This window comes from Tiliqua scincoides, chromosome 1 (assembly GCF_035046505.1).
Source record: "Tiliqua scincoides isolate rTilSci1 chromosome 1, rTilSci1.hap2, whole genome shotgun sequence".
NCBI classification, from domain to species: Eukaryota; Metazoa; Chordata; class Lepidosauria; order Squamata; family Scincidae; genus Tiliqua; species Tiliqua scincoides.
In genome coordinates, this window is record NC_089821.1 from 256008693 (window position 1) to 256035646 (window position 26954).

General features: G+C 44.2%; 1 protein-coding gene across 6 annotated transcripts in view; it reads right to left on the reverse strand.

The window, feature by feature from the left end:
- Window positions 1-26954, reverse strand: part of NENF (neudesin neurotrophic factor) — a 54017-nt gene that overhangs the window by 13626 nt on the left and 13437 nt on the right. For 4 of the 6 annotated variants that reach the window (XR_010794064.1, XR_010794065.1, XR_010794061.1 and 1 more), the window contains 2 exons: window positions 8303-8378; window positions 5311-5973 (listed from right to left, as the gene is read on the reverse strand). The exons of the other annotated variants lie outside the window; for them this stretch is intronic. The gene's annotated coding sequence lies outside the window, so the exon portion shown is untranslated. Of the gene's footprint in view, window positions 1-5310; window positions 5974-8302; window positions 8379-26954 lie in introns of those variants that run through there. 6 annotated transcript variants of the gene reach the window in all.

The following is a 26954-nucleotide window of genomic DNA, read 5'->3' on the forward strand; positions in this document are numbered from 1 at the left end:
TTCATTACATCCCCCAACTCACCACTTCAAGCAGATGAATCTTTCCACCTTATGGATAAGCCACTCCAAGAAAAGATCCCTTTTTTGAAACTTGGGAGAACTGCTACTGCTGCTGCCAATCAATGGAGACAATCTTGACCTAGATGGGCCAGTCTAGTATAAGGCAGCTTCACATGTTCATGTTGGTTTGTGTTTACTTCTACATAATGTGTGAATTGGCTGGATAACCAAGTGCTTGCTTGAAAAAATCTTGGTAGGTTTTTGTGCACACAGTGTGAATTGGGCCTTTGAAGGACCAGGCATTTTAAAAGGCACAATTTCTTTGAGTAACTGATGGAATGTGACAAATGGAGGGAGGGGAATGAGAAGGAGGCGAGTCACATTTTTTCATGCCCTAATTACCTCTAGATTGGATTGCTGTCACACACTCTGTGTTGGGCTGCCTCTGAAGAGTGTTTGGATGGTTCAGTCAATTCAGAAATGAGCATCTGGACTATTGGGGAAGATGTTCCACTTACATAATCCCTGTGCTGTTTCAGGTCCACCGGATGCCCATTTGATTCTGGGACCAGTTCAGCATTTTGGTCTGGTAAGGCCCTAAACTCTCTGGGACCAGGATACCCAAGAACTGTCTCTTTTCTGTATGAACCTGTCCTGCTGATTGTTCCCCCACTGTCAAATGTATGATGGGAAGGTAAAACAGCCTCTTTAGCTGTAAGTTGTGCAGTACCCTCCCCAAATGGGCCCACATGACAACCTCACTGTTTACTTTTCAGCAAGTGGCCAGAAGTTGTATTTTCAAGGGAGTCTTTAAAATAAACAAGCTGGATCATTGTCTTTTGACTGATGGTTTTTATATATGGTATATATTTTTAAATTTTATTGGATTGATTTTATTATCATGAGCCAGCTTGGGGGGCATCACTGATGGAGGATATAAATATTTTAATTAAGCCATTTCTGCCCAACATTGCATATACACAACAGGGATCAAATGTGTACACCTGTGGGCAGAAATGGGTTAATAAATAAGTTTCAAGCTATGAGTTGAACTAGATCTTTGGCAGTGGAACTAAATTGCTGACTGTGCAGAGCAGCAGTGGGGAAGGTGGGAAGCCATTTGTAGCAAAGAAATGGCAGGAGTGAGGTGCTTTTAAAGGGCCATTTGGTTGAAGTCTGAAGGAAACCTCATTCTGTGGCAGCATTCTGAGCTTCTTCAAGGCCAATGGCCTGATGCCCAGGTGCAACAGTTTGTTGTAATCCAAGGAAGACTCGATGAAAGCATGATGAATAATCAGGAAGTAGAAAACAGATCTTGATGAGAAAAACATAAATGCCAGCTGAGGGTTGGGAGTTGGCGATAGAATTACCTGACGCATTGGAATAAATTTGATGTGAAAAAGTAGTACAACATGGGCTTTTCAGCCAATTTGGATCACAGGCTTTCTCATGTACTATCATGTCAGCACTATCCTGCTGATGGAGTTTGATCTGGTTTTCATACATTCTGGCAAGGGAAACACAATATAGTCATATTATGCTTACAGTCTGATAACATAGCTGAGTCGCTTAATGTAACTTTGGCAGGGCTTCAATCATCGTTGCTGTATGATTTGAAAACTCATTGTTTTAATCAAGGTAGATTTGTTTCCCTAGGCATACACTGTGCTGGCTTTATAGAAAAAGGTTGCCAGCTGTCATTGTTACAAGTGTTTCCCCATGTTTAAAGATACAAATAAGGAGGAAAGTGCTGGCATGCACTGTAATGCTATCAGGACTGCTGGCACTAGACAGTTTGGCACCTGGGGCAAAGATTCCAAAAGGGACTTTCTCCATCCTCATCTCCACCGTGTAGGTGGCCCACCCCAAAACTGGTGATGCTCTCAAATCCATGTGCTGCAGTGACCCAGGGCATGATCAAGAATTGCTTACTTGCCCTCCCTGTCTCACAGCACAATCTAATGCCACTGCTGAGCCAGTGAAGGGTGTCACAAACAAGATGTAAGTCACTTCGAGACACGTGGTAAGCAGCACCAAGAGGGAGGCCTGTGCCACCCTGCCAAATAGTGCATCCAAAGGGTCAGCTGCCGGTGGAGGTGAGTAGAGTGCTAGGCGTGGTGGGGATGGTAAAACAGAGGCAGCGAGGGAGAGTTTCTGGGCAGGAGAGGGTGGAAATGGGGGTGGATCAGGTCCAGGAGGGGCAGGATTGGTGGAGCAGGCCTCTGCCATATCCTAACCGCTCTGTCAGGCCTGTCAACTTTACATGGGGTTGCTTGGGCTGGCACCTGCTATTTAGCAAGGGCAGATCTGAGTACCCCGAGGTGACCCGTGCAGCTTAGGATTGGGCTGCTCAACACGTTAACACCCCAACAATCAGTTGGAAAACTGCAGATAATTGAGTTTTACTGATCACAGCAAAATAATGTAACTTCAATATTATTTTGTCATAACTTGTTGCTCCCCACATTTGGGATCTTTGTTTTTGAAAAGGAAGTCACCTTCATGAATTAGTGAAAGGATTTTGGTTAAGAAGGCCAGGAGGAAGTGCCTCCGCCTGAGTCCTGGGGTCCTCTCATGCTGCTGAATCAACTGGTAGCCAAATAAAAACCACAGCTGCATGGTGCTGCATTCCCCATTACAATCCTATCATCCCCTTTCCCCAGGAAAGACGTTTACCCACAAGTAAGTTCCAGAAAGTGTGTTCAAGATCTCAGCCTTCTGTCAGGAAGGATCACATCAAATAAGGCATAATGCAAAAATGGCTTCTGCTTCTTCTGGCCACTAGTGTGACAATGAACTCTTGATTTCACTGACCTCAGTTCAAATAACGCCTGCTTTCCGACATCCGCAGAGGTCCATAAATGCCTGCCTTATAGCACTGCTGAGGGAGATCTGAAAGTCCACCTAGCAGTCCACCTTCAACCAGGGCAGTCTAGAAGTGAAGGGACATCTCCATTCCCACAGCAATCAAGTTGAAAGTAGAGTGAAGAGCAGCAGCACCAATGCCAAGGAAGCTCTGGAAGGTACGTAAGCCTGCCCCAAGTCCCTTCTCACACTTTAGTGCTACAGGAGGAGCTCTGTAAGATAGGGATTGAATGGGCTAACGAGGAAAGGGGTGTTCAAATTTAATATATTTTCACCATTAATGGTTTCCCTGCTTTCCCCTTTTAATCCATCAAATGGAGGGTTCACTGCATTGAAATAGGTCACTACAGTAGTTATTTTCCTTGCAGCAGGGTGAAGTAAGAAAGTGGGGAGCGAAAAAGTGAGAAAGGGGAGGAGAGAAGGACATTAAGGAGAGGGATAAGAGGAAGTTCCAGTTGGTGCTCTGTATCAGGCAGCAAAATGCCATGGGTGGGCACTGCCTCCCAACCACCAGTACTAACATAAATTAGCCACTGAATTCATCACTTCCTCTCTGCAGCCATAGAAATGATGCCATTTGTTCATTTAAAAACGTTTTTATTAGCTCATTGCCATTTATGATTTTGCAAAAAAAAAAAAAATTCTTAAAAAAACAAGCATTTAGTGCACATATGCTTTTGTGCATAAATGAACTGAGGTTTTTTTTTCCCCAAAGACCAAATGTGGCTACAGGAAAGGGACTGCGAAGGGGAGCATAGTCATGGTAATGCCACTAGGAAATGCATAGGAAAGCATTCCAGAAAGGCAGAACATCACCAATCGGCTCACAGACCACTCTTCCCACCAAGTCCATTAATTGCATTTTGCCAGACCACACTGGGCAGGCTGGCACTGCAGTCACACTGATGGTCAGCAAAACAGCAATATGCCAGGTGTTTACAAAAAAAAAAGGCTACAGTGGAAACGCTGTCATTTAATGATTGGCAATGACATCATCTGAATTCTCTGTAACTATTAAGCAACAAAATGAGGTCAGTTTCAGAAAAAATCATTAGTGCAGAATAAGCTGTGGGGGGGGGGGCGCTGTCAGACTAGAGGAGGGAGATGTCCCAGCCATCTGACTCAACATTAGGCAGCTTTGAATGGTCATATTATTTCCACCTGACCTCCAGTTGTCACTTCAGGCTACAGTGAAAAGATGTCTCAAACAGAGGAACTTACAAAATACGTCTTGTAAAAAGACAGATGTCCATCTCTTTCCTCAGCCTACGCTTCCTCTTCCTTTTTGTTATGTGTCAGAAACAGAATGCCTCGTGGGCAGAGGTCGCTCTGTACACCAAAACAAATTACAAAGGCCCAGATGCAATGAGGGTCTTGGATAATTCAGGCTAGTCAAACATTCTTCCTCAGGCAGGTCTTCTGTGTACAAATACTTTCTACAGTGAGCTTATCTCCCAGTTACAATGTGCATCAGAATAGCACATCAGTTATCTGGCTGCCCAGCAGCAGAAGCAAACCTTGTGGCCCCTGAGGGCAGCCATATTTTCACGAGTGCTAATGAAGTACAGTAATCCGCACTCTGAGTTCTATGCCTCAAGGTACCTGGCAGTGTCATGGAGCAGGAAGACTGGGTTATGTGCAGTCGCGTACAATCTGAAATATGGGCCCCAACATCCTCTGTAACATTTTGTATCATGATGTGCAGCCACTTAAGGCTGTAAAATGATCTTGAGCTGGTCTTAGATTCAGAGATGGCCTGTGCTTCTGCAACACCCGAATCTGCCCCCCTTAGTTTTGCTGCAGATGGGCACAACTGCATGCAGCCCGTGATGGATAAAGAGAGGGGAGGGAGACCTGCTCATGCTCTCCTTCCCTTTCCTGAGCTGCTCTCAGCACATAGCCTCCATTTTCCACCCTGGGACACATGAACCCATATGATGTTCATCAGCCAATTTGACCTGAGTCAGATGTGAACATTGTTTTCCACGACAGTTTGGGAATTTCTCGGCTTTGAAAGCAATCAGATGCCAATCCATTGCATGCTCAAGAGAAAATGAGTGTGCACCAGGATGCAGGTATTTTGTGTGCTCCCTAAGGCATCTGGTGGGCCACTGTGAGACTCAGGAATCTGGAGTAGATGGCCTTTGGCCCAATCCAGCAGGGTTCTGCTTATATTCTTATGTCAAGGATATAGTGGAAATGGTTCATTAAACTGGTGAAGAATGGCCAGAACTCATTTCTTGAAGAGGAACAAAGGAAGAAGCACAAGATGATACTAAAACCCTCTTCCCCTGCCACACACTCACACTCTCCAAGAGTTTGATACCAATGATCATCATTGTTTTGTTCTGTTTTTATTCCTTCTTGAAACATGGTGCACAAATGTTCTGGGCTGTCTTCGAATTATGTTTTAAGACAGTTTGGAAATGGAAGGAAAAGGTAGAATAGTGGTGGAAACATTTTATTAGAGAATGTTGCAATTTGACAAGCAGAAAACGACTGAGTAGAAAATATGAGATCCCGAAACTCCTACTAGGAAACCCAGTGAGCCTTTCTTTTGTAAACAGTGCCAAGTTTTCATTGTCAGTGGTGAAAGCATTTGGCCTGCGATCACTCAGCAGCTCTCTGTCTTCTACCACACATTCAGAGATAAGGAGACATGCCTGCACCTATTCCTGCTCATGACCAAGTCTCAATCCAGATATTGTGGCAAGCTTCAGCTGCAGATGTTCTCTTCTCTTTCTCCTCTTCTGGATGCTGATTGTGAACTGTGTGGCAACCTTGCCTGTCTATAGACAAAGCTCCCATTCATCTAAATGAGAATGCCAAATTGCTTTCCTTCTTGCATAAGCACTGAGAGCATTGAGGGCACAGTCCTTTGGATCCCAAAACAAAGCCATATCTTACAGCTGAAGATTTCACAGCTGATAGCAGTGGTTTTGAAATCTATCTTCAAGGAAATCTCTTCCACTCCAGCTTGACTGCTGCAGAAGCTCTATGTGTCTGCTGTAGAGTTCCTGTGTTGCAAAGCATTCTGGAGCATGTTCTAGGATGGTGAACCACATATTCATGTAGGCTGATGGCTAGGTCTCTGGCACTAGGTGTGAACTGAAAGCAAAATAGACATGAGGAACTGACTGGTTTGCTGCCCCTCTTCCTGCTGGGTCTCCAGACTAGCAGAGAAAGGGGATCCTGCACAAAGAGATGGTGGCTAGAGAAACAAATGATTCTTGGGCTGAAAGAGGTCCAATACATAAGCCACCAGAGAACATGAAGAAGAACAGTGGGATACTCTAGGCACCCCCATTCTATTATCTCTTCCTGTTTTCTCCAGCTGCTGCTAGAGCCTGTTCCTATGTGGTCCCCAAGTACTGAGGAATCCAGTGGAAAGAGGCAGTGGCCATGGCTGATGAACGGGATGAATCTTGAGCCCAAATAAGTCTGAGAGCCCATCACCTCTCCATCCAACTCTTCCACTGCAGATCCCAGGTGTCTGGGGACCCAGTTGGCATTGGCCGCTTCTTTCAGGTTCACAGGCCTTGGTTGAGATGAGAGCCCCCTGACTCTCCAGTCAAGAACTGACCCTCTTGGCAGATGAATTGAGCAGATGCATGGCTGGAGGACTGGGAAGAGATGGTGGGCAGGCACAGAGTGTCCACATGTCCTGGCCAACCTGTTGCACTAAGTGACTGCTTTACCCTTCCTCAGGTCCTGATCACATAATTCCCATATCACATTGTCTGGGGTTGGATTACACAGCAATGGGGGGGGGGGCAGACTGACCACCAGAGAGTGGTGCAGACCTCAGTGCTTGCACAACTCACTGGGGACTGAGCAGCTGCTGCACCTATCCTTCCAGCACTTCAGGCATTCAGACAGATTGCCAGGGGTGTGGTAGGCAGGCCCAAAGCTGGAGGCAACCTCAGTGGTAAGCATGCCAGGGTCAGGAGGAGTGGGTTGGAAGGGAAAGACAGGATGAGGGAGGCAGGCATGACCTCCTACTGACTTCAAAAGCCCCCACTGTGGTTGAGGACAAGAATGGTTGGGGTGAGACTGAGAGTGGAGGCCAACTGCGCCTCTCAGATGGAGGCAGCTGGCCTGCCAGAGGAGGCACAGCCACCTGGTGCCTCAGAGGAGGATGAGGGTGCAGCTTTAACCCCCTCCCCATGGATGTTCTGAGAGCCACTGGAAGGAGAGACTAGGGCCAATCCTGGAGCCCCAAACTGGTGGAGTCCACCAAGGGCACGGCACTGGAAACCCTGGCTCTGGTTACCTGTGCCCCAATGCTGCACATGAACTCCCACACCCCATCTAGTTTGGCCCCACAAATGCATCTCAAACTTCCTTGAAGATGCAAGGGAACCTTGGTAGTGAGCAGGCAAGCTGTTTTTTTTCAGGGTAGTGTGCCCTCTGTTACTCATGGAGGCATCCATAGAATGCTTTTGAGGAATTCTAAAGCTCTACAGAATGGCTCAAAAGCCACTGGCACAGAGAAAGCTGACCAACTGCTTCTCGAGGTGCAGGCATAATAAGCACACAACATGGAGGAGAGACATCCCTCTGGCAAGGTGCCATTTACACACACAGCAAAAGAAGAGCCCTGCTGGATCAGGCCAAAGGCCCATCTAGTCCAGCAGCCTATTTTTCACAGTTGATCTTGTCTGCTACTCAGGAGAGTGCCAGACAAGATATCTCTTGTCTGTCACTGCTACCCTCCAACTGGTTTGCAAAGGCACAAATATAGGGCAAAGGACAGCAGTGAACACTCTCTGCTGTAGAACAGGAGATCAGATTTCAGGACAGGGTTTCCAGGCATTCATATGCCTCTGTGTGCCCCAATGCAGCCAAGGAAAGCCTTCAATACATAATAATAATGTCTATTGAGAAGTGGGCAGGCTCCAGACTTGCGTAGGTTTGATTTGGTTTGGTTTTCTAGTTAACTCCATTATGTTAATAGAGCCCAGAAAAGATCAGATATTGTGGCCAGTCTATAAATACATGAGAAGGAAACCACTGTGAATGAAAGAATTGTGACCATTTGGTCTTGTCAATGCCCACAAATATATTTAGAAGAAGGAAGAAGGAACCTCGTGAAAGGGCTATTTAAGGCAAGGCTGGGTGTCATTGTTACACCACAAGGCCTGTCATAGGCACAAAAGCCGTCAATACAACCTTTAAGAAATTATGAACTAAAAAGGACAAAACAGTCACCGTGTTGTTTTGAACGCTGCAGGCCAAATGAAGCCCTCTCTCCCACTGGACGCAAATGACAAACAGTCTGTTGTCACCAAAAGGACAGGCTTTGCAGGGCTGCTTTTCCTGCCCTCCTTGGTAACTGGCCTCTGTACAGGCCCAATTCATTTTGGCATTTGGACTGGGTGCCAAATGCTGCCCCCAGGCCTCTCTCCATATGTACACTAATCCCCTGCCACCTTACCTTGTTAATCTTCCTGTGCCTCCCTTGCTCTTTGGTGCTGGATGGCATCAGGTGAGAGATTTGTTGGGCCTGAAAGCTATAGGGGAAAGCAGGGAGAGGAAGAGAGATCACCATTCATACAGTAGGGTTAGAGGGGCAGTCACCATAAATTGGGTCTAGCTTGATTACTGCTAGCAGATTCTGTGGTGCTGCTGGCCACAGCAGTGATGAATGAAGGGAGGGGATGACCAAGTCAGCGACTCCCCCAAGTATGCCACTAAGGAGAGACACCTCACATGCTCTTGTTCTATGGTAGGGGAACCTGCAAATAATGAAAATCCCAGTCCAACACAGGAGACACCATCCAACAGATCTATGTAATCAGTGGTGTAGCTAATGATTGTGTAGCGCAGTGCCAAGCTCAAAATGTTGCCCCGGAAGTTATGTCATAACCAGAAGTGATGTCACACCCGGGCTTTTTAAAAAGTGAGGAGGAACCCACCTCCCCCCCCCCCCCCCAGCAGCTTGCCATCTAATTGCTCTGCTGCCTCCCCCCAGTTAGTGGCATTGCTAAGGGATCTATCTGCTACCTGGGGTAGCAGATTTGTAGCCCCACCCAGACAAAATCAAATTAATTAAGTAAATAAATAAAAAGTGTGTCCCTGATAGGTTTGAGACACTGTGCTGGGGTGAAGAGGAATGGTTATTTTCCCTTGCTAAATATAAGAGGGGCACCACTTGAAAAAGTGAGTATTACCCAGTTGGCAGGGGTAGCTGCTAGCTGCTATTCATAAATGACCTGGAGACAGGGGTGAGCAGTGAGGTGGCTAAGTTTGCAGATGACACCAAACATTTCCGAGTGGTGAAGACCAGAAGTGATTGTGAGGAGCTCCAGAAGGATCTCTCCAGACTGGCAGAATGGGCAGCAGAATGGCAGATGCGCTTCAATGTCAGTAAGTGTAAAGTCATGCACATTGGGGCAAAAAATCAAAACTTCACATATAGGCTAATGGGTTCTGAGCTGTCTGTGACAGATCAGGAGAGAGATCTTGGGTTGGTGGTGGACAAGTTGATGAAAGTGTCGACCCAATGTGCGGTGGCAGTAAAGAAGGCCAATTCTATGCTTGGGATCATTAGAAAAGGTATTGAGAACAAAACGGCTAATATTATGATGCCGTTGTACAAATCTATGGTAAGGCCACACCTGGAGTATTGTGTCCAGTTTTGGTCGCCACATCTCAAAAAGGACATAGTGGAAATGGAAAAGGTGCAAAAGAGAGTGACTAATATGATTACTGGGCTGGGGCACTTTCCTTATGAGGAAAGGCTACAGCGTTTGGGCCTCTTCAGCCTAGAAAAGAGATGCCTGAAGGGGGACATGATTGAGACATACAAAATTAAGCATGGGAAGTGTTATGTATGCAAGTTATGCAGGATCGAAATCCTGCATAACTGATTGGCTCAGACTTATTGCTGGCGAATCGGATGAGGGATTGAAATCCTACCATTCGATTGGCCCTCTAGTTAATGTTTCAACTGCACCAATCATAGGAAGTCTGGGCGGAGCTAAAGGCTATAAAAAGCCAGGGGTGTTTGCCTTGAGTTAGATTCATTGCCAGGTCCTGTTCTGAAGATGGAATAAACATATTGTGTTGTTATCTCTATGCCTTCCTTTATTCGCATGGACCCACTATATAACAGGAAGGATAAAGTGGATAGAGAGATGCTCTTTACACTCTCACATAACACCAGAACCAGAATACATCCACTAAAATTGAGTGTTGGGAGGGTTAGGACAGACAAAAGAAAATATTTCTTTACTCAGCGTGTGGTCAGTCTTTGGAACTCCTTGCGGCAGGATGTGGTGATGGCATCTGGCCTGGATGCCTTTAAAAGGGGATTGGACAAGTTTCTGGAGGAAAAATCCATTACGGGTTACAAGTCATGATGTGTATGTGCAATCTCCTGATTTTAGAAATGGGCTATGTCAGAATGCCAGATGCAAGGGAGGGCACCAGGAAGCAGGTCTCTTGTTATCTGGTGTGCTCCCTGGGGCATTTGGTGGGCCGCTGTGAGATACAGGAAGCTGGACTAGATGGGCCTATGGCCTGATCCAGTGGGGCTGTTCTTAACTGTAGAACGATACATGGAAATGAGAGCTGACTCATATTAACACCTTATTGGTTTCATGCTGTATCATGATAACATGTCATTGCAACATGTCAATAACATGATAATATGTCACTGGCTCTCAGAACGATCAGTCTCATAGATCAGTTTTGAGTTAAGAAAATCCACTTTTAGTTCCATAAGGCAATTGTGTTTTCATTTTCTGCTTAATTGGCCATAACGTTTGATAGAATACAGATATTCCAATGCTGTTTGTTTCATTGCATTCTGCATTAAATAACCTTTCCAATGATATATAACATGATGGTATTATTCATACATACCAAGATTTTCACAATTTTGGTCACTAGTGTCAAACTCAGCTTATTGCCCCCCTAAAGCTTGATGCCCGGTGCAACTGCTATTCCCTGCACCCCCTTAGCTACACCACTGTATGTAACTTCAAGTTCCTGAAGCGCATGTTTAGTTTTCTCCCTTTGAAATTAGTGGGACATAAAGTGCTTAACTTTGAGAGTTACCCAGAGTTAAATCAGCTTAAGACCCAAGAGTATATACTTTTTTTCTGGACAAAGAGAGCTGAATTTATTCCTCAGTAACCACAATGAGGATGAAAAATCAAAAGTGGGCTAAACAAACAGGTGCCCTGATTAAATGTAATATTTTTCAATACAAGCACTCATCAAAATGGCAGATGGCAAGCAGAAGAGGTGGTTCACTCTCCTCTTGCACAGAGGAGGCTTGCCTCTTCTGACTGGTGCCTGCGTTGTGTAAAAAGCAAAGTATGTTCTTACTTCAAAGCAATGTTTACTCTCATGCTACTGTTAGGTAATTGACTAAATTTTCTTTAACTGGCTGACAACCTCATGATTTCTTTATATACTACCAAAGGCAAGCATTTAAGGTTAATATTATTCCAAAAATCACTAGTAACTGGTGTAAATCAAGACTGCGGAGGTGAAGAAAATGTTGCTTCGAATACTAAAGTGCAGTGCATTTTCAATTTAAATGCCCGCCGGTTGAAGAACTTCAGTGATCCAATTTTTATCACACCCTCCATGCCAATCTTCAAAAAGCTGTTCAGCCAAAAAAGTCACCCTCCGGACTTTCCCATGTGTGTTATTGCGACAGAAATGTTTTTTCAGGAGAGATTGGAATGTGCTTTGCATTACAGATGTTTGGGCTTACCAATTATTCCAAAGGAATGATAACAGCAAATGTAGCCTAGAGGGAAGTGGAACGGGAGACTTGTGTTATCTCTGGGCAAAGAGCCAGCCCTAGAATCCAAAGTACCAGGCCTCCAATGAGAGGCCAGAAAGGAGACAAGAGCGGTTCACGAAAAAAGCTGCAACAGCACAACATACTGTCACAAAGGAGGGGAGAGCTCTGGTACTTTTAATCACTAGGTAGGAATGTCAACAGGACTGCCTTGCATGACAAAAAGGGTAGGCACAGGAACCCAATGACAGGGGGAATGGAGAGGACTGGCCAAGTGAGCAGGGAGCATTATAAATGCATTGTGCACAGAGGACATGGCTCCACCCTGCTTCAATTTGACAGTTGTTTGTGCTCTGTTGAGGAAGTTCTGCCTGCACCCCACCATACTGGAGAATTACCGGCCAGACTCCAATGTGCCATTCTTGGGCAAGGTGTGTGTGTAGCGGCAGCCCAGCATCAGGGACTCTTGAAGGAAATTGATCATCTGGATCATTTTCACTCTAACTTCTGATCTTGTTTTGGGACCAACTACTTGGTTGCTCTGTTGGATCAACAATAGCAGAAACTTCCTGTTGATTTTACTGGCCCATTCAGTGCCATCAGCCATGGTATCCTTCTGGACACTATCTGGGATGAGGGGAGCTCCATGCCCCCAATTTTAACAGCAAAAAGTGCGCATGCTGTTAATTCCCTTTCCCTGCCCACAGATCACCTCCCTGCAGGTTATCTCCCCAAGTGCTTTTCTCTGTAGCTTAACTCTAATACCTTGACATGGATAAAAGTGTCCAGCCAGAGAAGCCATGAGAAGCCATGAAGTAAAGGGCTCATTGCCCTGACTTATGCACCCTTGTCTTTCTGCATTTTGTCTTGGTTTGAGACCCATTTTTCTGTTCCAGCATCTTTGAAGAAGGAAACAGGGATGAGCAACACTAGCCCCTGCAAACTTTGGAGGCATTAGCCCTAAAACAATTGTAGCTCAGAAGCAGAGTATATGGCTCTGTACAGAAGGTCCCAGGTTCAATCCCTGGAATCTTCAGGTCTTTCTCAAGGGCTGGGACAGATCCCTGTTAGAGCTCCTGGAGAGTCTGGCTGGTATAGACCAGGCATAAGTTCCCAGGCACTTGCTATGATGCATTTGATGGACAAATTTACATTTCTGAGTGTACTTTCTGAGTGTACTGAGTGTACCCAAGTATTCAGCGTACTTTCCTTTGAAGCAGAAACTTTTTGTTCTCATAAATGGTAACATCTTTTAAAAAAAACAAAAACCCTTCTTGGATGGCAATGAAAATATATATATTTTCTCTCTCTCTCTCTCACACACACACACACACACAGGCTCCTCAAAATATGGACATCCAAGTTTCAGACATCCAACTTATGGCCAGCCACATCAGTGCTTTTGCCCAGGGACAGTACTTCCATTGTGCAAAAGTGCTAAAGTACTGGGCTGGCAAGAGCTGGCAGTCTTTATGTACATTCCAACTTCCAGAGCAGAACTGGTTTGTATCTTGAGGACTTACTATATCTGTAATCAGGGCTGGCCTTTGACACTGCTGGGCCTAACTGGAAATATTTTTTCTGGGGCCCCAGGTGCACAGCCAAAGTCTGTAGAATCATAGTGATACAAATAACATTTATTATAGACTTCATATATTTTTGGTTGAATGGAAAGGAATCCAAATGTGTGCTGAAAAAATGCATGTGATTTAATGGACCAAATGAATCTAAGCAGATTTTAATATAAAGTTGCATAAATGTAAGCCTACATACAAGCAAAATTCTTAGGTGTCTATTGTAAAGCATTTTTGTGTGTATTCAACAGGACTAGAGTAGATTACCCTAGTGCAGGAACTCTTAGGCACAGGGTCCAACTGAGAGCAGTTTGTCCAATTGGTTTAAAGTCAGTTCTGTCTGTAATATTTGTAATTAAGCCATTCCTTAATCCAGGCCAGAATTTAGAACACCCTAGGTTAGTCACAGCTGTAGAGACTTGTATTCGCTGAAGGGGCGAAGGAGGAGGATTTTAAAAAATTTAAAAAAACTTTGCATTTGGTTAAGGCCATTCTGTGCACTCTAATTTTAAATTCCTGGCACCCTACTATAGTTCCAAAGCCTTTCTACCAATTTAACAGAAAGGTTGTGTTCCCAGGTACACTTACGAGCAGGGTGACCACATACAATAGAGGACAGAGTGCCTGTACCTTTAACCACTGTATAGAAGAATGTTGGCAGGTACAGCTTAACATGGAAGGGTTTAAAAAGCTGCACCTGCCAAAATTCCCTCTTCTAGACAAAAGCTGTAGGAATAGGTCCTCTGTCTTCCATTGCATCTGGTCAACTTGGATAGGAGTAAGCCTTTGGGGGAACGCGGTAATGGGTAAACATTTATAGGATCATATTGCCAGATGTCTCTCTTTTTATTAAACTTTCATTTGCAGAACAGCAGGATTATGCAGGACCATAACGGCTGTTGCTTATTTCAGCTCCTTACATTGGAAATGATTATCTCACAATTCTGGGCACATAATGGTGGTGAAAATACTACATACCTGTACTGTATAACTTTAAAAAACTAGTGGATTTTTTACACCTGGGAGCATGAGAACACTCACAGTCAATTGATGCCTGCTGCTGGGCTATATTGTTTTCAAACCCAAACTTCGTCATTTTCAGTTTTGGAGAGAACAAAACATTATCACATGATTAAACAAATTGGTGTGGGCTTTTTTTCTGCCTTGTGTATTTTGGAAGAGGCGGGCGTGCAAAGCCACACAAACGCTGCATACCTGGGAAATCCCCACCATGTGACTGAGCGGTGAATTACTGAGGGCTCATGTTTCACTGCTGGCTGGTGTATTTCACAGTGTTACATCGATGTCGCACGTTTCCCACATATTGCACCATTTGAAGAAACAAAAAAAAATGAACTGCCAGTCATTTCTGGCGTTTCAGAATTTGCATCATACTTGGAGCATCTCGAAAGATTTTCAATCCCTTCTGTTGCACATTGTTTAAGCAACACAGAACGTTAGCTGGAAGGCAAGGCCTGAGGAAAAAGCTGCCTCTCTCAAGCACAAAAGAATTCGGCTCTAGGGACAATGAAGCCACCCCAGATACCACGGTGACTCCTACCGCCTGTGACAAAGTGCAAAGAGAGATCCGTGATGAAACACCAGGCAAGAGAAAGCGTTAGGACCTGAAATCACTCTTTGATTGTAGACCATGATTTCTGCACTGTTTTCACAAAATAACGAATGCAAAGCAGCATCTTGTACTGAAACAACTCTTTACACAGAATGAAAAAGTTAGTTTCATGTATACAGAGCTAAAACAGGTGAAACTAGTTATTTTAAGCAGATGACTGGGGCTAGTAAGTTAGCTTTTTTGTTCAAATAAATTATAGCTGGATCTGTTCCTCTTGTGGATCAGGGGCATGGTGGAGAGGCATTTCATCTTTGCTCTTACTGTAGCCCCTATCTAGACTGCCATCATCCCCCCCATGGCTGCCATTTGCCCTGGGAGTGGGAAAAGCTCTCATTGACAGACATAAGAACAGCCCGGCTGGATCAGGCCATCTAGTCCAACTTCCTGTAACTCTGCATCTGCACTGGGGCAATGGTGTCATGAATCTGAACCAGGCTTTCATAACATGAAGACATTCTGGTTACCGGGAAGAGAAGGCTGTCTGCCATTTTATACTGACTCATTGCTTGTACAATAACGATAAAAAAGCAGATGCCATTTTAAAAAACGTGAGGTTCTATTTTAACTTGCTTGTGGAAAAAGCCCCACATGTAGAAGGCTAGCATGTCAGGGGCAGCACCAGATTCTACACATTCTCCTACACTCAACACAACAGGCAGAGGAAATGTTCAAACTTGAAACCTCCCACCTGCAATCTGTATATAGGATTGACAGCTTTTGAAACAGCAGGGCACTAATTGGTGCTTCCTTTCATTCCCTGAAAAGGACTCCTGCTATGCTCAACCAGCCTGTGTGCTTGAAGAAGCAGCCTGGTAGGAAGCAATGTGTGGTGGAGCTCCAGGTCCAGGGAGTAAAGGGGTCACACTGCCTCCACTTCCTTTTTGCCCTTCCAGGCAAGGAGATGGAGCCATCCTTTTTCCTTCATCAGGGAAGTGAAGAATCAAAACAGGGTTCCTGTTCTGCTTCTTCTTTCAGCACTTCTGCGGCCGTTTCCTCACTGCTGCTGCCATGAGCAGTGGGGTTGCTGCTGCCCCAGGCCTCCTCCTCAGCAAGCAAGAAGAGGATTTGAATAGGGAGTTCAGTGGCTGGGTGGGCAGTGAGCTGGAGGGAGTGGGTGGGCAGGAGCAGGGTGTGGGGCATCCCTTGTCAGTTTGCAGCACCCATCCAACCCATCACTCAAACCAGCCTCTTCAATCAGCATCCTGGCTGGGCCAGCTCTAAGATCAGGTATGACCACTGTCCCAATCATTTAGCAAACTGAGTTATAAGAATACAGGCAAATGAACCCCAGACCACTTGCTTAAACCGACCCAGTTCAACTCCCAACTATAGCTCCATTTATTTTTGAATTGGGACCCATTCACAGCATATGTGAGCTGTGTTGGGAAAATAGGAGTTCATGTGAGTTTCAGCCCACGACAAGCTTGTCACATGAAACCACTTTCAATTACAACAGGTCAAATTATTTATAAACCCTTAAACCTCAAAGTCAAGGGATTGATAAACCCTACACCATAATAAGAAAGATTTGAAAGAAACACTGCTTTTTAAAGAATGAACTCACAAAGTTCACATCTCATTATTACCGTGGTCTTTTAAAATTGCTCAAACAAACAGCTCTGAATTGGGCTGCAGTGCTGTATAAATGCTTTCCTGGGAGTAAACTCCATTGGGGAGCTTACTTCTGAGTATACATGCATAGATGTTACCTGACAAGTTAGAGTCATGAGTACATGGGTGCATGCCATGTGAATATCACCCAGACCAGTCACTTTGCTTGGGCTGATGGTGAGGAAGCGTCATGCCCCACAGGCCTGTAACAAACCAAAAGTCAAATCTGGGTTCATTAGATGAATGAACCCCCCATTACTGGCTGGCTTAGGAGTGTTGCCTTTTGGAAAATTCCAAAACCAGTTACACCTTTCTTGGTCAGCAGACCTACATTTGTAAAGACCAGATGCTGGGCATCTCCTAATCTCAAAGTAAATAAGATTGCTAGTGAGCACAAAAGAAGTGCCTTCAATCTGGGCTTCCCTCACCAACTTCATCATAAAGTCAATCAGGCATCATACAGTCACTGACATTGGGCCTCCAGAGCTATCAAGAAATCTCCCATCAAGACACAATAGAATAGTCCTTGTTGAGTTCACCTCATGGTAGCTTCTGTGCTCCCCTACAGGGATTTTTGCATCTTTACTTGCAGGAATCTTTACTACATTTTGCATCTTTACTACAGGGATTTTTGCATCTTTACATCTTTAAATGTTAGTAAGATTTTGTGATTTCTGTATTGTCCACAATCTCAGTATAATATTAAATGCCATCCCTTCTCTTCCATCATTCTCGATTTAGCTGGGCAGCAGTGTTTGCTAGTCCCAGCAATCTTCACACTGGCCTCTTCTGATACCAGGCAAGCTGACATGATTCAGCACAGTATGAGAGCATTTGACTCATGGGAGGAACAAACTGCAGTAACGAAGGAATGTTCTATTTCCTCATTTTCCTTTTATCTCAAAAACATTGTTGTATAACTGGGTGAAGAGTGCCTGAGGACCTGATCTGGTTTGTCAATCAAAGCATTTGATCGATAGGCTCAAGTTGGTCAACTGCACCCCCAGGTGGCAGAAATCTTTGCACTCCACTCATTTTTGACAATTTGACTTTTTTCCTAACTCCCTACAAGTTTTTATGCAACCTGAGCACCATAAAAGCAGCTGAGACATCTTCCAGTAAGTAAGTCCTGTCTTTTTAAAATCCAGTTTCATTATAAAGGGTCCACATGGCATCTCAGTCATGGCATATTATCATCATGCCTGGTATACAAAGATTATTGAAAGGTGAAATGGAATTACAGAAAGAACCCACAAATCAAAGAATTCAACAAAAGATTAAGAAGATACAACATGAAATTAAAATAATGCAAACACAGGAGATGAAGAAATTGAAAATGGCAAAACAAAGTTTTTTTGAAAATGCAAACAAACCAGGAAGATGATTAGCTTATAAGCTGAAAAAAGAAAACAAAAAACTACATTAAGACATTGAAAGACTTGACTGGAAAAGAGAAAACAGAATTAGAAGTAAAGAAAACAATTATTGAGCAATTTTATCAGGTATTATAATGGGAGAAAAAATATAGAACACCAGAAACAGAGTCTCTGAAGAAAAATAATAGCATTAAAATTTCAGCTGATCAAAAGAATCTATTGGAAAATACAATTACTATAAATGAAATAACAGAAGCGATCAAAAGGCAAAAACTCCAAAAAATGCCAGGCCCTGATGGATTACCAGCTGAATATTATAAGAAATTTGAAGAAGTACTGTTGTTGCCATTCAAAAAACTGATTGGTATTTCTCCAGTCTCCCATATATCATCAATCTCATGGAAGAAAGGAACAATTACTTTGATACATAAATCAGACACGGATGAAAAAGAAATTGAAAACTATAGACCTATTTTGCTTTTAAATACAGATTATAAAATTTTTGCTTCAATATTAGCTACAAGATTAAAAAATATATTAAAATAATTAAAGAAGATCAAACTGGTTTTTTACCAAAAAGACAATTGAAAGAACAATGTGAGAACTACTCGTATAATAAACATTGGAATTTTTTGAAGCGCATCCAGATAAGAAATTAGCCCTAGTGTTTTTAGACGCCCAGAAAGCCTTTGACAATTTACATTGGGATTTTATGATTAACTGTCTTCAAGAATTACATTTTGGTCCAAAATTTATTAAGATGATACAAGGAATATATTCAGATCAAAAAGCAAAGATAAGAGTAAATGGAGAATTGACAAGAGAGATCAACATTCAACAAGGAGTAAGACAAGGTTGTCTACTTTCACCACTATTGTTTATTTTGACACTAGAAATGTTAATGTAATAAGAGAAGATAACAGGATGAAACCGCTTAAAATTGAAAGTGAAGAATACAAATTACAAGTGTTTGCAGATGATTTGGTATTTATTTTGGAAGATCCACTTAACTCCATAGAATTTTTGATAGAAGACTTAAAAGAATATGGGGAAGTGGCAGGTTTAAAAATAAATTACCAGAAGACCAAAATGATACTTAAAAATATAAAAGACAATGAAATAGAACGATTAAAAGAATCTGGACTACAAACAACAAAGTAAAATATCTAGGAATTATAATTACCAAAAAGACAAGTACATTAATGGAAGACAACTCTATTAAATTAATGAAAGAAATAAAAAAGATTTGGAGAAATATAATAAACTGCAATTATCCCTAATGGGAAGAATAGCTCTATTGAAAATGAAAATATTACCAAAATTAATGTTTTTATTCCAGACTATTCCGATTCTTCAAAAAAAAGTTGTCTTCAGAATAAATGAATAAAATTACTACAAAATTCGTCTGGCAAGATAAAAAACTAAGAGTAAGACGGAAATTACTTCAAGAGGATAAAAAAAGAGCAGGAGTTGGATTACCAGACTGGGAATTATATTACCAAGCGGCAGCCCTAAACTGGATAAAAGATTCAGGACTCATACCAAATTCCAAAATTTTAATTTTAGAAGCACGTGATTTACAAATAGGCTGGTATGCATTCCTGTTTTATGATAAAGTCAAACAGCATGGATATTTTAGACAACACATTTTAAGAAGATCTTTAATTTGGATATAGGAACAGATAAAGTACAAGATATACTCTAAATTACCCAGATGGACAAAACTGGGTAATTTCATGCCGGCTTGAAATAGCAACTAATCCAAACTGGATTAAAAAAGACCAAAATAAATCATATAACAATCTGTTGAATATTAAAGGAGAGATCTTAAGTTTGAGTTAGAAGGGAAAGGAATAAAACTGGACTGGTGGAATGAAATGCAAATAAGAACAAGATTACGAGAAGACCAAAAAATAAGGTTTTTATGAAGAAGATATAAGTTTTGATAAAATATTTTTGATTGATGAGGGGAAATATATTTTTAAAATGTACAATTTTCTCCTGGCGATAAGAATGGAAGACAAAATAGTTAAAGATGCAATGGTGTGCTGGGCAAAAATTTCTGGATATATCGATGAACGATTGGAAACAAATTTGGAATATAAATATTAAGATAACTAAAGCAGTGACTTTGTTGAGGTCTGAAACCTAAGAAATCCCTCAGGTCTTGTGCACAGGTCCACCACTGATATAGTATTCTCCCTTAGACAACTGCAGGAGAAATGCAGGGAACGACAGCCACTCTTTATAGCCTTCATAGATCTCACGAAGGCTTTCGACCTGGTCAGCAAAGATGGCCTCTTCAAGATTCTCCCCAAGATCGGATGTCCACCCAGGCTCCTCAGCATCATCAGATCTTTCCACAAGGACATGAAGAGCACTGTTGTCTTCGATGGCTCCACATCAGACCCTTTTGACATCCGAAGCGGAGTGAAGCAGGGCTGTGTTCTTGCACCAACCTTGTTTGGGATTTTCTTCACTGTCCTGCTGAAGCAGGCCTTTGGAACCGCAACAGAAGGCATCTATCTCCGGACCAGATCAGACGGAAAGCTCTTCAACCTCTCCAGACTGAGAGCAAAGTCCAAAGTCCAGCTGAAATGTCTGCGTGACTTCCTCTTTGCCGACGATGCAGCTGTCACTACCCACTCTGCCAAAGATCTCCAGCAGCTCATGGATCGTTTTAGCAAGGCCTGCCAAGATTTTGGACTGACAATCAGCCTGAAGAAAACACAGGTCATGGTTCAGGATGTGGCCTCACCTCCCTGCATTACAATCTCTGAACATGAACTGGAGGTTGTCCATGACTTTGTGTACCTTGGCTCAACAATCTCTGACACTCGTTCTCTCGATACCAAGCTAAACAAGCGCATCGTTAAAGCAGCTACCACGTTTTCCAGACTCACAAAGAGAGTCTGGTCCAACAAGAAGCTGACGGAACATACCAAGATCCAGGTCTACAGAGCTTGTGTCCTGAGTACACTTCTGTACTGCAGCGAGTCACGGACTCTTCGCTCACAACAGGAGAGGAAACTGAGCACTTTCCACATGCGCTGCCTCCGACGAATCCTCGGCATCACCTGGCAGGACAAAGTTCCAAACAACACAGTCCTGGAATGCGCTGGAATCCCTAGCATGTATTCACTGCTGAAACAGAGATGCCTGCGTTGGCTCGGTCATGTTGTGAGAATGGATGATTGCCGGATCCCAAAGGATCTCCTCTATGGAGAACTCATGCAAGGAAAGTGCCCTACAGGTAGACCATAGCTGCAATACAAGGACATTTGCAAGAGGGATCTGAAGGCCTTAGGAGTGGACCTCAACAGGTGGGAAACCCTGGCTTCTGAGCGGCCTGCTTGGAGGCAGGCTGTGCAGCATGGCCTTTCCCAGTTTGAAGAGACACTTGGCCAACAGTCTGAGGCAAAGAAGGAAGGCCCATAGCCAGGGAGACAGACCAGGGACAGACTGCACTTGCTCCCTGTGTGGAAGGGACTGTCAATCCCGAATTGGCCTTTTCAGCCACACTAGATGCTGTTCCAGAACCACCATTCAGAGCGCGATACCATAGTCTTTCAAGACTGAGGTTGCCAACATGAGTGAGTGTGCACAGGAGAAGAGATACAGGCACTGTATCTGATGTAGCCTGTGAATGTTTAATTCTGTTGAGCTCCATGTATCTAAGTGGCAGGTGATACTGAGTGCTAACCCTATGCACCTGAGTTTGGGCATGGCTAATGTATAAAGCAAGCCTGCAAACAAACTCTCCCTGGGGGGCATAGGAGATTGTGGAGCCAGACGTGTGTTGCTGTCTGTTTGCCCAGTGTTGCTGGCTGCTATGTTGCTGTAAATACCTCCTGTAAATATACCTTGGTGGTGGAACCCAGCCTTTTCGTTTGGCGTGGTTATTTGCAACTGACGAGCCTCCTGTGGGACAGCCTTGAGCATGGGCTTCAAGTTTCTGCTGTGCAGCCGTTTGTATTGCTCTGCTGGAAACTCCTACACTCCACAACAGTCTTTTAAAGAGAATTTATATAAAAGGTTTTATAGATAGTATTTAACTCCAGAGAAATTAGCAAAAATGTACAGAATACATCAAATTCTGTTGGAATTATATCAAATTCCAAATAAGTGTTGGAAATGTAAAGAGGTTGAAGGAACCTTTTATCATATATGGTGGACGTGTGAAAGAGCAAAGAAATACTGGAATATGATACATAAATTCTTGCAAGAGATATCGAATTGTGTATTACCATTCAAACCAGAAATATTCCTCCTAAATGTGGCATCAGAAATTAAAGACCAATATAGAAAATATCTTACTGAACATATTGTTACAGTGGCAAGAATACTGTTTGCGCAAAATTGGAAGTCTACAGACATGCCGACTAGAGAAAATTTAATAGACAAAATTTATGAAATAGCAGAAATGGAAGTTTTAACAGAAAGAATGAAAGATTTAGGTAGAGTAAGAAAATATTGGAAGCCTTTTTACAATTGGCTAGATAATTTTAGTTAAACAATATCGAGTGTTTAGATAAATTTAAATTTTTATAATGGCAAATTTGATAGCTTTTGTATTGAAGATTGTGTTTTTTTCAGTTGTTTGATTGCTTTTTTTTTTTTTTTTGAATGCATGTTGTAATCTAGGGCCATATCCTTATGTGTAACCTGTGTAGTACCTGCCCAAAGTCTAACCCATTTTCCTCACCTGTATCTGTAATAAATAAGATACTTAACCAAAAAATATATATATTATCATGCTTGGGCTCCTCCAGAGACAAAGGATGCTGGTCAAGCCTCCTGCTGGCATATGCCCATTGACTGGGCAGCCAAGCCCACTTGACTAGGTAAAGGGAGGAAGGGGCAGGTCCCAGGTAACCCTCACTCCTCTAACTGGCTGACCCTATGATGTCAGCAAGTCTAGTTTTTGTCTCGAATGTCACTGATGTATCATGGCAACGCGTTATAATATTAATACAGGTATTTCTATACCCCCTTTCTTGGTCCTCAGATTTCTCCTTAGACTTTATTCAAGGCGGTTTACATAGGCAGGCAAATTAAATCCCCGTAGGGATTTTTACAATTTGAAAGAAGGTTTCTATCTTTCAAGAAACCACAACATTCAGATGTTTCTTTCTTGATCTGGTTGCACATTCTGGCCTCCATCCTCCCACGCTCAGAGCAGATGGACTAGCTCGGCTCAGCTTGTCAGCTGCTTCAAGGTCGCACGGTGGCGGTGGCCTCTAACTGGTGACCTTTTAGCATTAGCTAAAGGCTTGCCCAGTCCTCAAAGATGTGCAGGCACTGGACCCCATTCCCCTTCTCTTGGATAGCCCAAGTAGCTAAAGACTGAAAAATATCCAGCAACCGGCGCTTAGGGCCTTTGTTTTGTTTTTTGCTAGCCTTTTAAGCTCTGTGACAACTTTGTCAAACCCTGTTTTGGGACAGCCTTGCTGTCTCCTGACCTGTGCTTTTGATCATCAGCATCCCTTCCTTGTTTCCTTTATTGTACTTTGTTTACATCATCTTTTAGTAAAATTCTATTTATTGCTGTTTAGTGCCTGGTTAATCTCAGTTCCTCAAATTGCAGGTTCTCTCACTTTCTGAGATCAGTCACCCCTCATTGTTTGTTTTCATGCCAGTGGGGATCCTCTGGCTTTTGGGAAGCCATCTACTGATGAGAGGGAGGCTTCCAAGGTGGCCTCCCTGTCTAACATTTTCCCTCCTTGGTAAAGTCAGTGCACAGCTACCAAATTCCTCAAATATTCCACTCCGGATCAGGCAATTGGGAGAGGAAAAGGGCAGGAGGGCTGGGGCTAATTGTGAAGTGTTGCTTCTGTTTTGCCCTGCCTTCTTCCACCACACTCCCATTTTTTTTCTTTGTAACTGTGGCTCCGTTTCTATCCTGGCAGACCCAGTTGTTGCTCGGTTAGTGCCTCCCCCCCCACCAGCTAAACAGCAGGTGCAGGGAGGCAGATGATCGAGACTGGGACTGTTCTGGGTGCAATGTGGTAAAGACCCCTGCACCCTTTAGGGTCCCAATTTGGATTAGAGGTGAGCTACTTACATAAGCAGATATATTTCCTTTTTAGAAAGATTCTTTACATGGAATGTATGAAGTCGCCTTACAACAAATCAGACCATTGGGCCATTTCACTCAGTTCATTCTTTTACACTGACTGACAGTGGTTCTCCAAGATTTTGGAGAGGGGTCTTTTCCAACCCTGGAACCTTCTGCATGCACTTTTCTATTGAGCTTCAGCCCGTCTGTGCCTACAAACAGGCCAGCATAATTTCTGCTGCAACCAAAGGCTTGCCATCTACTAATTATCTTAAAGCTAATCCCCACCGCCAAACTGTCGTAAGAGGCGACTAAACAGCCACCGGGTAGATGGGACTCGTCAGCCTGGGAAGGCAGCTCATCTGAGAGAAGGAAAACTCTGATCCCAAACCTCCACTGCCTTGTGGCTACATCCAGTTCTGGAAAAGGCTTCAGGAGTCAACCTCGAGGCAAAATCAGGAGCCGGAGTCCCTTAGGCAGTTCATGGCTGAACACAGTCACGTTCTGGCAACTCCTGCGACGCCGCTGGAACCAACCGTATTGGCTTCTGCCTTTCCATTGGACCATTCCAGCGACGTGGAGAGGGGGGATTTGCTGCATGGGTAACAGCCTATCCTCCATACCTTCTTTACCCAGGCTTCGCGCACTGGAGAGGACACTCCAACTTCGCCATACGGCGTCGGCACAACACGGGAAGCAGCAGTTTACCGGTTATAAGTCTTTGCTCGATTGGCGTAGAGCATGACGCCAGGGGCTGCTTCCGACGGTGGGAGAGATCATTGCATCTCATTGGGCAGCTACCGCCCGCCTTAAGCTGGGCAGTCCCCAGCCAGTAAGGTGTTGCCTCGCCACGGTCCGTTAACCTCATGGGGTGCGTGGGGTTTAGGGTGAAAACCGACAAGCGGATCGACAACTCTGCACCATGCAACAGAAAACAGAAAACTACTGCCCTAAAGCTGGGCACCTGGAACGTTAGGACAATGACACCTGGCTTCTCTGATGACCTGCAAGAAATAGACGACGCACGCAAAACAGCTGTCATCGACATGGAGCTGAGCAGACTGCAGATGGACATCGTCGCCCTTCAAGAGACTAGGCTGCCAGATTCCGGATCTGTCAAGGAGAGAAATTTCTCATTTTTCTGGCAGGGAAAACCACCAAACGAAACCAGGGAACATGGCGTTGGCTTTGCGGTCAGAAATACCCTGCTGAAATCCATCATCCCACCTACTGTGGGAAGTGAAAGAATTTTGTCCCTGCAGCTCCAGTCATCAGCAGGACCTATCACTCTCATCAGTGCTTATGCACCGACTCTGTCGTCTCCAGCAGAAGCCAAAGACAAATTCTATGATGACCTGGCCACCACTGTCAAGAAAATCCCTGTAAAAGAGCCATTGTTCATCCTCGGCGATTTCAATGCTAGAGTTGGTGCTGATAACAGTTCATGGCCCACTTGCTTAGGTCAGTTTGGCACTGGGAGGATGAACGAAAATGGCCAACGCCTGCTAGAGTTTTGCTGTCATCACGGTCTCTGTGTCAGCAACACATTCTTCAACACAAAGCCCCAACATAGAGTCTCTTGGAGACATCCAAGATCAAAGCACTGGCACCAGCTCGACCTGATCCTCACCAGACGCTCCAGCCTTCCCAGCATCAAGATCACACGCAGTTATCATGGTGCTGCCTGCGACACTGACCACTCCCTGGTGTGCAGCAGAGTGAAACTGCAAACAAAGCGACTGTATCACACGAAAAAGGAAGGAAGACCTCGCATTGATACCAGTAAGACCCGGGATCAGAGAAAAGTGGAGGAATTTGCACAAGCGCTTGAGGAATCTCTTCCAGGCCCGGCCGACGCAAACGCATCCAACAGATGGGAACATTTCAAGAATACCGTTTACAACACTGCCTTGTCCATATTCGGCAAGAAGACCAACAAGGCGGCAGACTGGTTTGAAGCCCACTCTGAGGAGTTGACACCAGTCATTGAGGAAAAGAGGAGAGCTCAAGCAGCATACAAGGTCTGTCCCAGTGAGCGCAACCTGCAGGTCCTCCGAACTGCTCGCAGCAAAGTCCAACAGACTGCCAGGAGATGTGCTAACGACTACTGGCTCCAGCTCTGTTCCGAGATACAGATAGCAGCTGACACGGGCAACATCAAGGGGATGTATGATGGTATCAAGCAGGCCCTAGGTCCAACACAGAAGAAAATTGCCCCTCTGAAGTCTGCCACAGGCGAGGTCATCCAGGATCGGGCGCAGCAGATGGAACGCTGGGTGCAGCACTACTCTGAGCTATATTCCAGAGAAAATGTAGTCACCGAAGAAGCACTGAACAACATTGAGTGCCTGCCTGTGCTGGAAGAGCTTGACAGTGAACCAACCCTAGAAGAACTTCACGTGGCCCTGGACTCCCTTGCCTTTGGCAAGGCACCTGGAAAAGACAGCATCCCTGCTGAAGTCCTAAAATGCTGCAAAGAGATCATCGTCACTGAGCTGCATGAAATCCTCTGTCTCTGCTGGAGAGAAGGTGGAGTACCTCAAGACATGAGGGATGCAAACATCATCACGCTGTACAAGAACAAAGGTGACAGGGGTGACTGCAACAACTACCGCGGCATCTCTCTCCTTAGCGTTGTAGGAAAGCTGTTTGCCCGAGTTGTACTAAAGAGGCTCCAGGTACTTGCAGAGAGCGTCTATCCAGAATCGCAGTGTGGATTCCGAGCCAACAGGTCCACCACTGATATGGTATTCTCCCTTAGACAACTGCAGGAGAAATGCAGGGAACAACGACAGCCACTCTTTATAGCCTTCATAGATCTCACAAAGGCTTTCGACCTGGTCAGCAGAGACGGCCTCTTCAAGATTCTCCCCAAGATTGGATGTCCACCCAGGCTCCTCAGCATCATCAGATCCTTCCACAAGGACATGAAGGGCACTGTTGTCTTCGATGGCTCCACATCAGACCCTTTTGACATCCGAAGCGGAGTGAAGCAGGGCTGTGTTCTTGCACCAACCTTGTTTGGGATTTTCTTCGCTGTCCTGCTGAAGCAGGCCTTTGGAACTGCAACAGAAGG